Genomic DNA, 18094 nt, shown 5'->3' with positions numbered 1-18094 from the left:
TTTTGGGCGGGGCAAACCCAGCATAGCTGACTGCGAAGTCTAATAGCACACAACTACTGCTGTTTTGCTGTTAAGCCTGTCAGGCTGCCAGTGTGGCTGGTTGCTAGGCTTGGGGGCTCACAGTTGCTGCTGTTTTCTGGTGCAGCTGCCCATGGCACAGGGACTGTTGTCAGCTCTCTCAGGAGTGCAGATGGGTGGGTTTGGCCCGAGGCATGGCAATGCACAGTCTTTCAGGCATTGGAAGGCAGGGCAGATCCCCTGTGTTGCTATTTGAGATGACTAGAGGCACGAGTCTGCTGCAGCTGACACATGCCCCACTGCCCAGGGGCTCACAGCCCCGCCAACGCAGGCCCGCATGCATGCCTTGTTGATGCAGACCCACTGGCTCCACAACAGAGGTCCCACACGCCCCGCCTATGTGGACCCACAAGTTCACATGGGCTTGCCGGTGGGTGGGGCCAGTCCCTGGGTGGGCTGCCTGCCTGGCTTCACTCAATTACCTCAGGTGCTGTAGTGAGCAGGGCAAACCCACAAAGACTAAAGGAGGGACTCTAATGGTGGCTGCCAGCACAACTGAACTAGGTAACAATAATGGCTGCCTCCAGTGTCTCAGTCCCTGGAGGGGTGGGCCTAGCCTCCTCCTGCCTCTCCGAGATGTGCTCTGAGCTTAGTAAGTGAGTATCTTCTACTAATGGACTATGCACTTTTCTTTCTGGTGTTTTTGTGTTGGTTTTCAGAATGGTGAATCTGTGGGTGGGCCCTTTAAGAGCTGGTTTTTCCTTTTCTGAAGTTCGATAGTTTTGCTGGGCAAATTTGTCATTGGTATTCACAGCCAGCAAAGCCAGGTATTATGGGATCTTGTTTTGGTTGTGCTGAGTCTAAGGGCTGGGATGCCTATTGTGGCACAGATCTGCAGCTCAGATCCCCTACTTCTCTGGGAAAAGGTCCATACGTTTGAGAGCACTCCTAGCTGTTAAGCACTGTGACTAGTGTGTGTTTTTTTCCCGAGCAGTGGTGCATTTCTGCATCTTCTACCCCTGTCAGTGTTGTCCCTTGTTATGGGGGTTCTTTTTATCCAGTTTCCGGATCTCTCTCAGAGGAAATTCCACAGGTAGTTGTAGATTTGTTGTGTCCATGCAAAGAGGTGAGTTCAGAGTCCTACGCTGCCATCTTCCAAACTCTCCAAATTGTGTTTCTTTTTTTCTTAGTCTATCTTAGAGTTGTCAATTTTGTTGATCTTTTCAGCTCTTAGTTTCATTGATTTTTTCCTATTATTTTTCTGTTCTCTATGTTGTTTATTATTGCACTAATCTTTATTATTTCCTTCCTTCTGTTAATTGAGTTTAGTTTTTTCTTCTTTTTCTAGTTCGTTGAGGTGTAAAGTTAGGTTGTTGATTTGAGATCTTTCTTCTTTTTTAATGTAGGCATTTACCAACATAAACTCCCCTCTTAGTTCTGCTTTTGCTGCATCTCATAAGTTTTGGTATGTTGTGTTTTGTTTTCATTTGTCTCAAGCTTTTTCTAATTTCCCATGTGATTTCTTCTGTGACCCTTGGTTGTTCAAGAGTGTGTGTTTAATTTCCACATGTGTGAATTTTCCTATTTGTATTCTTCAGCTTCAGAATTTCTGTTTGGTTCTTTTTTATACTTTCTATCTTTGTTGATATTCTCATTTTGTTCATGCATTATTTTCCTGATTTTCCTTATTTGTCTATCTGTTTTCTCTTGTAGCATACTGAGCATCTTTAAGATGATTATTTTGCATTCTTTGTCAGGTAATTCATAGACCTCCATTTCTTTAGGGTCAGTCTCTGGAGATTTATTTTGTTCCTTTGATTGGCCCCTGTTTCTCTGTTTCTTCATATGCCTTGTTATTTTTTGCTTGGATTTGTGCATTTTAAAAACCAGCCACCTCTTCCAGTTCTATGGACTGGCTTCATACAGGGGAAGACCTTCACTTATCAGTCCTACTAAAGATTCTGGTGGGCCCCCCATGCCTTGTATGGGCTTGTGTATGTGCCTTCTCAATTAGACATGTTTGCCAGTTTCTTTTTCAGGAGTTTGTGATTTCTTCCTCCCTCTGGTGTTGATCTATGGTATTGCAGGTCGTCTGGTGCTGCAGCTAGCCTGTGTGCTCCCCTGTTGTTCCAGGCATGCAAAGAATGCCAATTTCCTCAGCACTCCAAGTCAAGTGAAGCAGAAACCAGTCTCTCAGGCAGTCCCCCCAAAAGTTGGAACGTTGAACATGCATTCTCCCCTTCTCTTTCCCTCCTAATGGAGAAGCTGTGAGTTGAATGTTTATTCCTGATCACACCAAACTGTTCCATCTTTGGGGAAGGGCTATAATAGGTAAATGAAATGACTTTCTTACTCATGTCAATGTGGCTGTTCTTGCCTTTGAACTTGCCTACAGTTCTGCAACTTCTTAACTGGTTTCTGGAGGCCTCATAAAGGCTTTTGAGACCATATATTGTTAAGTTAATGTCTGTGTGGGGGAACTAGATCTGGGGCTTCCTGTTCTGCCATCTTGCTGACCCTCTGTGTGGTAAGGGGGTCTGGGGCTTCCTATACCACCATGTTTCCTCTTCTTATAAGGACTCCAGTCATGTTGGATTAGGGCCCACCCTATTCCACTATAGCCTCATCTTAACTTGATTACATCTGCAAAGAGCCTATTTTCAGATAAAGTCACATTCACAGATGCCACAGCTTAATTCAACTTATCGTTTAGGGAGACACAATTTCACCTGCAACAGCCTCCAACAGTGCTCATAAAAGGCAAGAAAAGAGAATAAGGAGAGCCACTCTTTAGGACACACAGTTACAAAACCCTGCCCACTTTACCAACCATTCTCTCATATGAAGCAAAAATCTTAAGGCTGGGGGACAGGAAACCCTTCTGTTTTCAGGGTCCAGGCAAGGATTCACTGCTTCTGGGGTAGGGTAGAAGTAAGAGCTTTCTGCCCTGGGGTGGTACAGGAACTCTCCACCAGTAGCTGCTGCTACCTTATGTTTAGTGTGGGATCTGGGGTACTGGAGGGTTTTCTGCAGTGTTCTCCAAAAACACAGGGTAGAGTTTCACTGCCATGGGGTTAGGGTAGGGGTGCAGAAAGCCTCATACCCAAGGCCTGGGTGCCTAGGGACTGCCTAAGATTGATGCTGGACTAAGACAACCAAGACACTTAGCACTGAGTAACAAAAAACAGCAGTCTACCTCTTAGGGAGGGGCAAGGATGCTGAGAAAGAGCCCCTTCTGTGGCACAGGCGTGAAGTGATGACTGAAAGCTGAGGGTAGGGCAGGAACACTGTGTAAAACCCCTTGAGTACCCTAGGCTCCACACTAAGCACAAAGTAGCAGCTGTCGACTGCTGGAGGAAGGTGAACAGAAGGTAACTATAGCAACAGTAAAACAATAAACCCAGTTCAACTACTGACTAGCTTATCTCTCTTTGGAATTTCTGTTTACCTGGTTGTGGGACAGAAGAATAGACATGCCTGTTTCCAAGAGTAATTATTCTTTTCCTCAGTTTGTTTGGTTATTCTACAGACAATGTCTGGTATTCAATCAAAAATTACAAAATATGTGAAAAAGAGATAAACAGACCCAGACCCAGGGATGACTCATGTTGGAACTATCAGACAGGGACTTTAGTTATAATAATATGTTAAAGAACCTAGTGGAAAAGGTGGGGCAAATGCATGAACAGATTAAGAATTTTAGCAGAGAAATATGTAAAAAGAGTCAAATGGACATACTAAAATAAAAAATATGATATCTAAGATGAAGAACCCCTTTGATAGGCTTAGCAACAGACTGGACACAGCTGAGGAAGGAATAAGTGAACTTGAAAACAGGTCAATAGAAATTATCCAAACTGAAGCACAAAGAGAGAAAAAGAATGATGTGAGAAAAAAAAGAAATGAAAATAATATAGCATAACTTTTCAAGTATCTAGTTAGTCTTATCAATGGACAGAGTCAGCACCTGCCTCTATGCTGTCATTGCCATTTCTCTTCATTTCTGTGTTCCTTCTTGCTTCTCTGTTCTTGCTGCTTTCTGCTTCTGACGTTCATGATGGTGAGTGAAGACTACCCCTAGTTTTCCAGAAGAAAGCTACGCTTTTTTGGTGGAACCTAAGACAGCTTCCTAGGAGTTGAGTCAGAATGTGTTTTGCATTAAACTGTTTTGTGTCTCAAAATGATATGCCTCTAAAGATCTCAAACCAGTGGCACCCTGCTATGACTGATACCTTGATTTTCTCGTATCTTAGAATGAGTTTCCTAGGGTATCCCTCTCTAAACAGTAGCACCCTTTGTTTCCTCCCTTCTTTGAGAATGTTAATCTTGCAATCCCATGTGTCTACTGCCAGCTGTAGAGTCGTCTTTACTCATTTTCTTGGCAGCCAGGGAGGTCTTCAGGCCATTGAGGTTCCCTGATGTTTTGGAATTCTCAGTCCCCCAAACTGGCACGCAGACACTTTAGTTATTGTCTGGACTCTCCTTTCCTTCTCATTCAGCCATTTTGAAAGTGTCTGTGTACTTTTTGGTTGAAAGAGAGAGAGACAGAGGGAAGGGAAAGAGGGCGAGAGTGATTCAGACACATTTTTTTTAAAGGTGGTTATCCTTCACATTTGCTAAAATAATCTATTAAAATGTTCATTGCATCACTGTTCTAAAAGAAAAAAAGAAACAGTCTCAATGTCTATCAAGAGGAAAATAGATAAATGAGCTTTGCTGGACTATTCATTCATGGGAATAAAAGTCATCAATGCATTGTAGAGTTTCTTATATCAACATGGATCAATCTCAAAATGTTTCAAAAGCCATCTTACACATTTTCATAAAAATAAAAAATAGTACTTTTGGGGGGATGATTAACGCTAAATTCAGAATAGTGATTAAAGTATTAGAGAGGAGAATGTGAAGTTGGAAGGGGACGGAGGGTATTTGAAAAGTTTCACATGTTGGAAAGCATCTGACACAATCATGAAAAAACATGAGGTAGTGGTGGGAAAAGGGTGAATATTGTAAGGTTTCTTGTGGACTAGAATTAGAAAGCTCTGGACTTTAGGCAGCTTCAGAGACTGGCTACTTTCTCTGTCTCTCATGGCCTCTGGATTCTAACCAAGGAAGAACCATCTTACTGAGTTTGTTAATCACTGTGTGATAGGGAGTGCTACTATGGTAATGCCTCTGTTTTGAGGATGGGTCCCTGGGTTAGGGGAGCAGGATATGTTCATACAAAATAATGTTTCTCAGAAGGATACAGTGGAGTGCGGCAATTCCTAAGAGACGGAGACAGAGTCCTTAACCTACTATGGTTGGCATCCTGTGCATCTCTATCACTGTATTAACCAGCTGGTAGTATAATCATTAAATGTCTGCCTGTCTTACCAGACTATAGTTCTTCAAGGACATAGTAGGTGCTTAATAAATGTTTGTAGAATTAATGCAAATGAGTGCCCCCTTCCAAGAGATGCAATAAAATTAGTAAAAATATATAACTCTACCTCGTGTATATATGTGGCCAAATGGGATCTTTTTTGTACCTGATGGATATATTGCACATTAGAACAATGGTTCTCAAACTAACGTGCCTCAAAATCACCCCAGAGGAGTAATTTAACAAAAAGCAGATTGTGTGTGTGTGTGTGTGTTTATGTGTATGTGTGTCTTTTAACAAAGACACAGCTTGCTAGGCCCTACCCTAGAGTTTCTGATTTGGTAGGTCTGAGTAGAGCCAGAGAATTTGTATTTCCAACAAGTTCCCAGGTGATGCTGATACTGCTGGTCCAGAGACCATAGTTGCATTAGAAAAATCCTGGAAAAAATACGGAGATACATAATGAAAACAACAAAATCACGTCTCTTTCCTCCAAGTGTCATTCCTGTGGGAATGCCTCCCCAAGAAACCAAAGAAAATAAAACAAAAGCAAATTATAACATTAGCAAATTTTACTACTGTGCCCTATTGTAAATGGGATATTAACCCCCTCTGCTTCCAGGTCCTAATCTGTAAAATGGGAATAACAGTGTATTTTTTAACTGGAAGTATCTCATGGGGTTGTTATGAAGATTAAATTAAGTAAGTAAAGTATTCAGAACAATGTCTGGCTTCATACATATTAGCTATTATTATATTTTTGGTTAAGAAATTCCAAAACTAATCATTGAAAAGAAAGAGAGAGAGGTCTGAGCAGAAGATATCAATGTGGGAGTCATTAGGATATAGGAGGTCAGTAAGAGAAAGTCCTGAATGAAAAAGGCACTAAATATATTTTCCCTTACTTGTAAAAATGAAATTGTATTAGAAGCCAAAATGCTTCTTATTTTTCCATTTGAGAGTTTACTGTTTCCTAAATAACATCTCATAAAAATCTTTGCATTAAATAGCTTATATTTTTATTTTCCAAATGAAAATAACTGTATTGGAGTTTTTTGGTTATAAATATATTTGAGCCAAAATATATAAAAAAGCATAAAAGATGTACTTGAAAACTCCCCATCCCCCAAGATGCCAACATTTTTACTAACATCCTTTAAGACATTGCTGTATATTGCATAGCTTTTAAAGAGAGCATTTTGGGAAGTAAATGTTAGGAAATAATTATGAATTGTTTATGTTAAATATCTTATTAATATTTCCAAAATAATATCATCAAAAGTTTTTTTTCTTTTGCTAACTAGATAGAGGTAGGGAGGTAGGGATGGAAGAGAGAAGTCCTTGGGATAAAACAATTTGATTATCTAATCTTTCTTCCCTCCTTGCCCCCTGCCATCACATTTGAATTCCAGCTTTATTTGAAAAATCAGGGCTGCATGGTGCGTGGAATTACTATCCTGTTTACTGCTCCTTCCTCAACTGGAGGTAGTAGGGATAGGAAACATTGTGATCTTGGGCCGGAGGAACAATTGAAAGGCCTTTAAGTCTATCCTGTAATTATTGTGATGTCATGCTAATGGTTTAAAATTCTTCTTTAAAGGACTTGTAAGATTCAGAAGCTTCCAGCCATTATTATAAAATAGTGTAGAGCTATTCTAGGGAAAATATTAAAAAGCAGTGCCCCCTCTGCTGAACTTTGCCTGACACTCTACTCTTTCCCCATTCATTGCCTTCATCTCAACTCCTGAAACACCGATATATTCTGTAGAAACTCAGATTAGGAAATGTTTAATTTTTTTCTGTCCTAAAATAGCAATACTTACTGTGCTTTCACCTTCTAGAAATGAGAGAGGGAAGTGCCAAGGGTGAAACTAGAGGCGTGGCCGGGATTGGGGAAATATTTTGTTTCTCTCCAAAATCATCCCCACTGTTGCTTATGACTCTGTATTGATTTTCAGTGGTTTAGGGTTAGTTTCATAACTGCCCCACACTGGAAGGGACAGGTTTCCTATAAGCCTTTTCACAATAAATCTGAAATAACTTCCTCTTGGTGAAAATAGCTATTTTAGAAATTCTAAAATAAAGCAAAAACAATAAACGCTTTATATTTTCTAGGTTTTTAGGTACTTATCCTAATGTAACAGGACTTAATTAATTATAGACCCAGGTTCTCACTTCAGCATGATATATTCAGTGTTTGACATACTTCAAATTGGCCTGTCTTTGATAGCAAGAGCTTGTACCAAGGGTAAATTTCTTGAGTAAATATGTGAAGTTTTTTATGTATAATTGATCCTATAAATATACAATGTCAAATAAATTTAAATTTTATATTTTCTTAAATGGCCTAAGGGGAAAAAAGCCTTTCATTTTGTGTAAAGTTTATTGGTTCATCTGTGATATAACATCCTAGGTCAAGGTGCAGACGCAGCTACCACTTGGCATACCATTCTAATGTATCATGTGAAAGTAGTTTCTGTTTAGAATTTCCAAATAGATACTCCAGAACTGACCGGGGAATTCCAGCAAGGTCACTCACCCGTTAAAACTTTAAAGAAAAAAAACAAAGGGAAAAAAATTGCCTTTGTGTAAACATTAACCTATCTGCTTTTAAGTAGCTCTTTTTTTTTTATTGAAGCGAGAGCTCAAACTGGATTTCTTTTTCTTTCAAATCAAAAACAATAAATTTAATTAATTTGGAAGTTAACTTTATATCTTTGTGGTCTTTTATATCTCTTCTAGATTGGCAAAATGTCCAATGCTTAGAAAAATGGCTGCCCACTGTCTAGCCCTTAGAATACAAAGAATCAGAGTAGAGGCAGGAATTCTTAAAATGTTTCCACTGGGTTTTCTTTGGTATTATATCAGTCGAAACAGATCCAGTTCTGGCTCTTAAAGCTTTATAAACCTGCCCTTAAATGACATTGACAAACAGACAGGCATTTGACTAAGCAAGCATTGCTGGATATACTTGATGAATTAAAGTATTGTCATTCTGTAAATGTCTTCTGTGTGGTCTAAATACACAATGAAATGTTGACTGTTTAGAAAATAGCAAGAACAGTTATTCATCCATAGGCTGGCAGTTTATTTGGTCCTAATTCTTTAAATCCATATTTCATTTAATGTTAAATTTTGCTTCTATGATGCCTCATAAAATGATAGCATATTGACTTTAGTTTTACTTTTAATTATTGTATAGCTTTCACATCCTTTATTGTCGCAGTTGTGTATGTCTGTAGGGCCTTTGTGAAGGTTCAGTGTCTCTCTAATTTGATACTTTCTGTCCCTCCTATTGCATGTACCTCATACTGTTGCAGAGATGGCAGATGCCTTCACTATCTACCTTTGGACAGAATAGGGCTTTTATAAAAGATGTTTATTCAATATTGAGTAGGTAAGGCTTATGGAATAACTATATGGAGAACATATGTTACCTACAGTCTAGTTTTAGCAATATTACCATTACTTCCAATATCTCCTGTGTACTCCTCTCTGATCCCAAACTTTTCCTGTTCTCTCAGAGGTAACCAAAGTTCTGAATTTTGTGTTAATAATTTTCTTGCTTTTTTCAATGGTTTTGTCACATATCTGTATCCCTAAACAGCATATTGATTAGTTTTACATGTTTTTGAACTTTATAAAGATGCAATTACATAGTATGTATTTTTCTGGGACTTTTTTTTTTTTTTTTAAGTATAGCTAATTCTACTTTGATGTTTTTCTTTTTCTAGGAAAGATTCGCCCTGAGCTGACATCTGTTGCCAATCTTCCTCTCTTTTTTCTTCCTCCCCAAAGCCCCAGTACATAATCGTATATTCTAGTTGTAAGTCCTTCTAGTTCTTCTACATGAGCCACTGCCACAGCATGGCTACTGACAGATGAGTGGTGTGGTGTTTGCACTGGGAACCAAACCCAGGCCGCCAAAGCGGTGAGAGCACTGAACTTTAACCACTAGGCCATGAGGGCTGGCTCTGGAGCTTACTTTTTTTAATTTAATATTATAGTCTTAGATTTATCCATGTCAGTACATATAGCTTTTACTCATTAGTTTTTGCTGCTGTATAATATTGTGTTGTGTGAGTATTCCATAATTTATTAGCAGATGAATTGATTGATGGACATTTGTGATGTTTCAGTTTTTAGTTATTACAAACACTGCTCCTATATGTACATATATTCCTGTATATGTATCTGCCGTACATATGCAAGAACTTCTCTGTCAACGTTTCCCAAGCTTTTTCATGTCATAGCACACATAGAAAATGATAGATAATATTTGTACAACACACTGCATTAAAGGAATGAAGCTGTGTCTCTGGCCTGGGGCTTGTGCTTTGCTGGAGGGCTGATGAGATCCATATCTGGGCGCACCTGTAACCCATTCATTGCACACTAAGTTACCATGACACAGCAGTTGCGAAGCTCTGCTGGAGCGTGTGCCTGGGAGTTGTAGTGCTGGTTGTACGCACATGCTTCTTCAACTTTTCTAGGTAATATCAAATTACACGGTGGTATTAATAATTCCATTTAGCTGACATCCAAAGTGCTTGTATCAATTCACATTCTCTGAATATACATTTACAACAAAATTGGAATCATTGAGAAGTCTACCAATCTCCTGATTATGAAGGTCAAGAAGGAAAAAAAAATAATTTATTATTTCCTAAAATGCCAATTCAGGTTTGCTTTCTCAAAACATGATAATGTTAAAATTCCTTTAAAATGTGGTAGCAAGAGAGTTATAGGCAATAGACAATGTTAAGAAGTGACAGCTGCTCCATAGCTGTTATTAATTCTGAAAGCCAACAACCTGGGCTGAATGAGGTCCTTGCGAGAGCTTTAAGCCTGTCTTCCAGGGTTAGTGTTGCATTAGCTTTGTGTTTCTCAGCCTGGAGAGGTACTTTCAGACCCTGTATACAAGATGGGGTCATGAAAGCTGTTTACTATGTAACTTTAGTTTAGAAACCCAAACGTTTGGAAAAGAAGCTGGTTTGCTTTGCCTATGTATTCTTAAAATTGATTTTCTTTTAAATAGTAAAAATCTTTATATATCAGAATTACATTAGGATAATAAATGATGATATTAATTTCTCCATTCAGATGACATCAGACTAGACAGTTTATTTTAGAAAAATCGCTAATGCTACATAGTTTTTCAATTACATTTTCAAGAAGCTCCTGTGTATTACACTGTTACTGCTCTAATGGCTTTTCACACAAAAGATTTAAAAGAAATCTTTACTTGGTGGGAGTATTGCCTTCTGGCTTGTAGGCTGAGGCTGTTTAAAATTAGATGGAAAATATCAGAGCAAAGCTTTCAAATTTATGCTTAGCCTGCTTTATGAAGATGAAATGCCAAAGTAGTATTTTAATTTACTTGGCAGAGAATTACATCTGAAAACTGCACTTCCATTTTACTGGTATTTTGTACACTACACATAAGTCAGGGTTTCAGGGCTTTTTACATAAATTAGAATTTGAAGCATAGTCACCAATTCTTTTAATAACACCTATATTTATAGTATGTGGGGTATGTATGTATGCACACACACCACACATATATATATGTTTTTACGCATATGTATATACTCATATACACATAGGCATATATGTATATAGTATTGGTTAGTACTTGGTATGTATTCATCATTCTCAAATAGCATTGATTAAGCATCTTAAGTATGGTTGACACTGTGATTTCCCTCTAAGTATGTAGCTAAGTTCTAGCTATAGACCTAAAGGATAAATAATCTCTCTCTCTCTTTTAAATCTGCTGTCTTGTGGTGTATTGTATATCCTCATTTCTTGGACAGTGCATTTGATGGAAGGCTTCTTCTTTGACCATTCTTTTATCTCGGTTTCCAGGAAATTACCCTATCTTGCTTCTTTTCAAAACCCTTTGGCCATTCCTTCCCTCTCTTCTTTGCTACTACTCTCTTCCCCTAATTGTATTTCTGTCCCACGGCTCAGTTTTTGCCTCTCCTTCCTCACTCTGTATCACCTTTCTCAGCTGTTGCAGTTCTGTCTCTCACCTGCACTCTCATCCTATATGTCCAGATGCTTCTTAGACAATTCAACTAGGAGGTTTTAGGGTCACTTCATACTTAACATTTATAAACTCCCTCTCACATCCCCAGTGCGTTGCACAGTGCCTGGCATGGTAGGTACCAACAAATATTTATTGAATGAATGAATTAAATGAATCTCACTCCCCTTCAAACCAGCTTCCTCCTCTAATTTTCATCTTTTGTCTAGTATCAGTGTTCTTTGCTCTCTGCTTTGCAATTATTTTGTTGACTTTTTTCTTTTGAAATGTATCTTATATCTATATTAGTTCTTTTCATTGTATTTTCATGACTTTTACCCTAATTCAGGCCCTCATTACCTCATTACCTGCCAAGATCCTCCCAGTTTCTCATCTGGCATCTTTGGTTCTAATCTCCAAGTCATTTCCACCATAGCTGTCCTAATAATTCTTTAAATCTTTATTTATTTTTGTTTTAATAAACTTTTTATTTTTGGAATAATTTTAGGTTTACAGAAAAGTTGCAAAAATAGTTCTTTCACCTAATTTCTCTTGATGTTAACATCTTACATAACCATGGCTCATTTGTCAAAATTAAGAAATTACCGTTGGTACTTGACTATTAACTAAAGTCCAGATTTTATTTGGTTTTCACCAGATTTTCCACTTCTGTACTTTTTCTATTCCAGGATGCCACATTGCCATTTAGCATATCTATTTATTTTTAAATAAGTAATACCAGCTTTGGTAAAAATTCAAGAAGGACAAAAGTATGGATAAGTCTGCTTCTCACCTCTGAACCATAGATATCCGGTCCCTTCCATAAAGACAACTCACTTTTCTGGTTTCTTAGGTATTCTTCCAGAGAGATTCTGCACATACACACATACACACACGCCACATTCTCTCAAACATACACGTAAATAGTTGCATTCTAAATATACTGCTCTATACCTTACTTTTGTAAAACTTAATACAGCTTGATCATTCTTAAATCAGTAATACAAAGTTGCCTTATTATTTTTTCCAGTATCCCATTGAATAGCTGTACTGTAATTGAACTTACCAGTTCCCTACTGATTGACAGCTTTTACTTTTGCATATGATGCTGTAATGACTATCCGTGGACATATGTCATTTTACATGTGTATGTTTTTAGTTATTGCTGGGTGAAAGGGTCTATGTGTTCATGATTTGATTGCCAATTTGCTGTTCAGAGAGGTTCTACCAATTTATCCTCCATTATTTCTCCCATAACCTCATCAACATTGTGTATTGAGAGTTTTGTAACTTTGCCAATTTGATAGGTTAAAATAATGTCATTGTACTTTTAAATTACATTTCTCTTATAATGAGTGAGGTGGAGTATGTTTTCGTATAGTTGAGAGCCATTAATAATTCTTCTTCTGTGACCTGTTCATATATTTTGCCCATTTTTCAATTAGGTTATTGAATTACCCCTCTTAGTATTTTATTTTCTTTATTCACAGGCTTTCAGTTTTTCCTGTGTTCTAATATATTAAGTTAAAATCCTAGTTCCCTTTTCAAGACTTTACATCATATGTTTCAACCCTGGTTTCATGCTACTTCCGACAACCACAACTGCTCTGATCAGTCTGGTTTTTATCCTCTCCCAAGGGCACACAGTGCTCATTCCTTCCACCAGGTCATCTTTCGTAGTGTTCCCCCCTTCCCCCTCTACTTATATCTCCTCTTTTGAGACAGAGATCATTGTCACTTCCTACAATTGGGAAAACTGCCTTTTAATTTCAAGTAGACTTCTACAAAGAATAATTTACTGATAGTTTGTAAACTCTTAAAAAAGAAAATGATAATCACTGAAACAGCACCGAATTACAAAAAAACTGCTCCTATGAAACTAACCACATCTCTGTTCCCAGCAGAGTTCTAGTGGATTGGTACGCTCTAGACATATTTTTATTTATTAAGGCATTTTATTCTCCTGATACGTTTGAGAAGTTAAAAAAAAGTAAGCTATTTCAGAGTAGGTGGTTTTGTAACTGACCAAATTTGTGTACCCAAAGAGTATTGATTCATGGATCAGTGTCAAATTGAAGATCTCTAATAACAGAACTCAGTTCTTGATCTTGACTGCTCAATGTTTGTTTATGAATAGCCTGGTGAATACATGGGGATACGTAGATGCAGTTCGCCTTAAAAAGAATACTCCCTATGACAGAGTACAGAGGCAGGATTCAAAATTATCTTAATAGTTTGGAAGGATGAGCTAAAACCAGTAAGGTGAAATTTTAAAGGATTGAATGTAAAGCTCTGCATTTCTTCTCCAAAATTAGTTGAAAACAGGACTGAGGATAGAGTCAGACACCTGGTTTGATGTAATTCATGTGACAAAAACTTAGGAATCCACTAACTTACAAGCATAATGCGTTAAAAATCTAAAACAATCTTGAGTTGCATTTATAAAAGTATAGCATCCAGATTAAGGAATTTGATAATTCCACAGTTTTTTTTCTTCATCAGACCTCATTTGGCATATTCTATTCAGTTCTGGGTATTATATTTTCAAAGGGACATTTTGAAATTAAAGTAAATTAAAATGTATTACTTTTCTGTTGCTACCATAACAAATTATCACAAACCTAGTTTCTTAAAACAACACAATTTATTATCTTACAGCTCTGTAGGTCAAAAATCCAACAGGGGTCTCACTAGACTAAAACATAGGTGTCATCAGGTCCACGTCCCTTTCTGGGGGCTCTGGAGGAGAATGTGTCTCCTTACCTTTTCCAGCTTCTAGCAGCCCCCATCCCCCATCTTCAGAGCCAGCGAGAGCAAATCAAGTCCACACATTGCCTCTCTCTGGCCACAGCTGGGAAAGGTTCACTGCTTTCAAAGGATTCATGTGCTTAGATTGGACACGTCTGAATAATTTCCCCATCTCAAAGTCCTTCACTGTAATCCATCTACAAAGTCCCTTCTGCCATGTAAGGTAACATATTCACAGATTCTGGTGATTAGGCTCTGGACATCTTTGGGGCGGGGGGGAGGCGGGGTGGAGGGCATTATCTGCCTACCACAGTGCTTATGGCAGAGGATCACCAGGATAGTGAAGGGGATAATTAGGTACAGAGAATCAGACTAAGAAGAATTGAAGATGATCCCCAAGTTTATTGCCTAGGAGAGAATGAGATCATGTTTATAAAGTGATTAGTGCAGTAAGTACGTAATAAGTGGTTTTTGCTTCAAAGGCTAATGTCACAAATTACAGAAGTATAGTAGTTCAGAGGAAAGAAGCTTAGGGATGTGGAAGGGGATGAAGCAGCATAATATTTTATCTTGCAAAGAATAGAATTTGCGATCCAAGTTCTTATTTTACCTTAGATAAGCAGGTGGTTTCAATGCCAGAAAGTACTAAGTTTAACAGGAACTCTGCATTATTTGCCTAACTAGTGAAAGAGTCGGGAAAAATGGAGGTGATGGGGGAAGAGAAGCAACTTTCTGGCCTCTTTTTGCCATGATTGCACAAAATATAGATTCTGAGCAGGTGGGAAAACTTTTATCAAAGGAAGAAAGCAAGATTTTTGAAGCTCAGAAGCCTATCGTTTTTTGTTTTTTGGTTTTTTTTCTGGGAACATATGGGAAAGAAATCCCTCTGAAACCAAAGCCCGGCCATCAGAGATTATGAGATTTTTCAGTCTTTCCCTATAATCTTCATTACATTTGTCTCTTTAACCACGTTGAACTCTGCCTTTGAGGAGTTGCTGATAAGCGGTTATCAAGCAAGAGTTAGATTAACAAACCCTCCCACCTCGCTCGGTTGAGTGGTAGCTTCCAAGGCCACAGTAAATGTGTATCAGTGTGAACCTAAGCAGGAACAGCCAGGAAGGGAACAAAGTTTAGTCTGTGAGGAAACAGGCGGCTGCTGATCGTTTCATGCTGGCTGTCTAGACTTCAGCTTGCTGTGGTGTAAGTAGTTTTTTTAAAAAAATCTTATTACATTTGAATATAAAAGGATCACAGGAGTAGTTTCCATCTAAGATTAAATTTACGTCCTGCCTGGTCCTAAATCTCGTGTACTAGATCTATTTAAAAGAAAGTTTCAGCATTTCACAAATAGTTTTATTTTTAAAAATGAAAGCCGTGAAGTTTTCGAGCAAGTGTTCTGCTAAAACAGGTCCTGCTTGCATAAGATGATTTTTAACGTCTTGTCTCTGATTGAATGAAGATGTTGACAGTCAGAAAATAAAAGTGAGTGAATAGATGTCTGGTACCCAGAGGTTGATTATTTCTACGCGGTGCTTAGATTTCTCCTTGATGTTCTTTCCAGTTGCTTTTCCTTTAGTTTAGGCTCATGTTACAAGTTTATGTTAGCAAATATTTAGTAGTCTCTCAGGTAATTAAACTGGACGTTTTGATGTTCAAAGAAATTAAATGAATGAGAATAAAGTAGAACTTAATATGATGTAATAAGATATTGGGATCCTAGATTTAAGAGCAGCAGAATGTATTTTCAAAGAGGAGGAACTTTGTGAAATGGATGAAATGGCAAGCAGCTTAGAAATTTCACGCAACTTTGGAGAAATCTGTTTTTAAGATTTTGACGTGTGTACTAATTTTCCAGACTAAATTCCCGGTACTATAGTGTGTAAAATAAGTTTCATTTGTGAAATTAAAATTGCTGTGTTTCAGCTGTTGTAATTCTCTGTTGAGATTAGGATTCCAGGAACTACACATTGTTACACAAACATTGACTTTCTTGAGTGTAGCTATGAGAATGTTATGGTCGCATTTGGTGTTGGAGAGGTTGATATTTTCTATTTCCCTTTGCCATGATGTATTTTTAAAAATCCTCCTGGCACAGGACAATTTTATGACTTTGAATATAGAAACCAAGTTTGACGTGGTTAATATATTATATAAAAGTTGTAAGGGCTGACTGTTGGCCAGTAGCCTTTGAAATCACTCAAGGAGGACTGAGGAGGCAGATTGTTTGTGTAGAAGTACACTGGGCTTCCCCTTCCCTCTATCTTCGTCTCAGACCTCAGGGATGTTCGGTCTATGTCTCCAGCCTGCTGCTGCTTCTTGCTGGACTGAGCGGGAGCCCAGATGACGGTAGTGGGCCCTACCTGACCCTTAGTGGAATGGAAGCCCAAGACACACTGTCCTAAGCAGGCTCTAGGACTGTAATGAAGTGAAATCTTTACTCATTCCTTAGGTTGCTGAATCTCAATGATTCTAGTTTCCTGAGCTGATTAACTCTCCCAACTCAATAGCCTCTGCTGGGCAAGGTTACTTATTTAGTTGTTGGTTCCTGGGGCAAGAGGTGGGGCGTGGGCATTGGATAGGGGGAGGGGGGTGGAGGGGGGGGTGAGCAACGGCATGATCTTAGGAAAGAAGCCAGCATGGCAGGTGACACTATTACCAGGGAAGCAGCTGTTTCCTAACCAGATTTGAAATATTTCAGTCTTTTAGCAACCTGGAGGCCATACAGGTGTGTACTGGCTGAATCTTAACGAAGACTCTTTTGGATTTTTTTGAAAACCTCCATTAGCTGCCTATAACATCTCAACCCTTGCTTATGTCCTACAAAGCCCACATGATCTGCCTTCTCTGACAATTTGTTTAACTTCATTGCCTAACATTGTTCTCCTCGTTCAGCTACATAGGTGTTTTTGCTGTTCCTGGGCCCATCAAGCTTGTTTCTGTCCAGGGCCTTTGCTGCCTGGAAAGCTCTTCCCATACATTGTTTCTTCCTTCCCTTTATTCAGATCTCTACTCAAATGCCTCCTCCTCAGAGAACCCTTCCCACCTATCTAAAATAACAGCACTCCCCCTTCCCACTGGAATGTCAGTTCTATGAGGACAAAACTTGATCTCCTTCAGTAATATATTGCCAGAGTCCAAAACAGTGCCTACTTGGCATATAGTAGACACTTGGTAAATATTCATTTTATGAATAAATTAATGTCAATTGGTGTTTTTAAAATTTACTTTTAGGCATAGGAATTTTTGGCTTAGTTTTTTGAATAGGTGATATAGTCACGTGGTTCTAAGACCAAAACATATAAAAAGATATACATTGAAAAGTTTTCCCACCCCAACCAGTGCCCTATCCATTCAGTTCCTATTCAGGGCCCCCAAACCACTATTAGTATTTTTCCATGTATCCTTCCAGAGTTTCATGAAGTATGTGCGAGGAAATATAAAAGTATGAAGAGATTCTTACTTCCCTCCTTTTTACACATACTGTTACATATACTCTTCTTAATTTTCTCACTTACATGTTGAATCGCTTTCCGTATCAGTACATAGCGAGTGTCCTCATTTTTAAATAGCTGCATATTCCACTGTATGAATGTACTATAATGTAACTAGTCACCTAGTGATGGGCATTTTGGTTGTTTCCAGTATCTTCCTATTATAAAGAATGCTGAGGTTCATAACCTTGTACATATATCATTTCATTTATGCATACAGTATATCTGTATAATTCACCAGAGTAGAACTGCTAGATCAAAAGGTGTCATAGGTACTGCATAGTTGCCTTCCATAGAGACTGTTCCATTATTCCCTCAGCAATGTATAAAAGTACTATTTCCCGTATCCTTGCCAACTGAGAGTGTTATCAGACTTTTGGATTATTGCCAATCTGATAGGTTAAAGAATGGTTTCAGGGGCCAGCCTGGTGGCACAGCAGTTAA

The 18094-nt window shown here is 38.4% G+C and overlaps 1 protein-coding gene across 7 annotated transcripts in view; it reads left to right on the top strand.

Annotated features, from left to right (window-relative positions):
• The window catches only part of MAP3K13 (mitogen-activated protein kinase kinase kinase 13), a 152333-nt gene that overhangs the window by 6094 nt on the left and 128145 nt on the right, over nt 1-18094 (top strand). For 2 of the 7 annotated variants that reach the window (XM_046659758.1, XM_046659753.1), the window contains exon 1: nt 15333-15359. The exons of 1 other annotated variant lie outside the window; for it this stretch is intronic. The gene's annotated coding sequence lies outside the window, so the exon portion shown is untranslated. Of the gene's footprint in view, nt 1-15284; nt 15360-18094 lie in introns of those variants that run through there. 4 more of the 7 variants (XM_046659760.1, XM_046659756.1, XM_046659761.1 and 1 more) reach the window with 4 other exon arrangements.

This window comes from Equus quagga, chromosome 4 (assembly GCF_021613505.1).
Source record: "Equus quagga isolate Etosha38 chromosome 4, UCLA_HA_Equagga_1.0, whole genome shotgun sequence".
In the NCBI taxonomy this organism is placed as follows: domain Eukaryota; kingdom Metazoa; phylum Chordata; class Mammalia; order Perissodactyla; family Equidae; genus Equus; species Equus quagga.
Note: the sequence above shows the minus strand (reverse complement) of the source record. Positions and strands in the feature narration are given on the sequence as shown.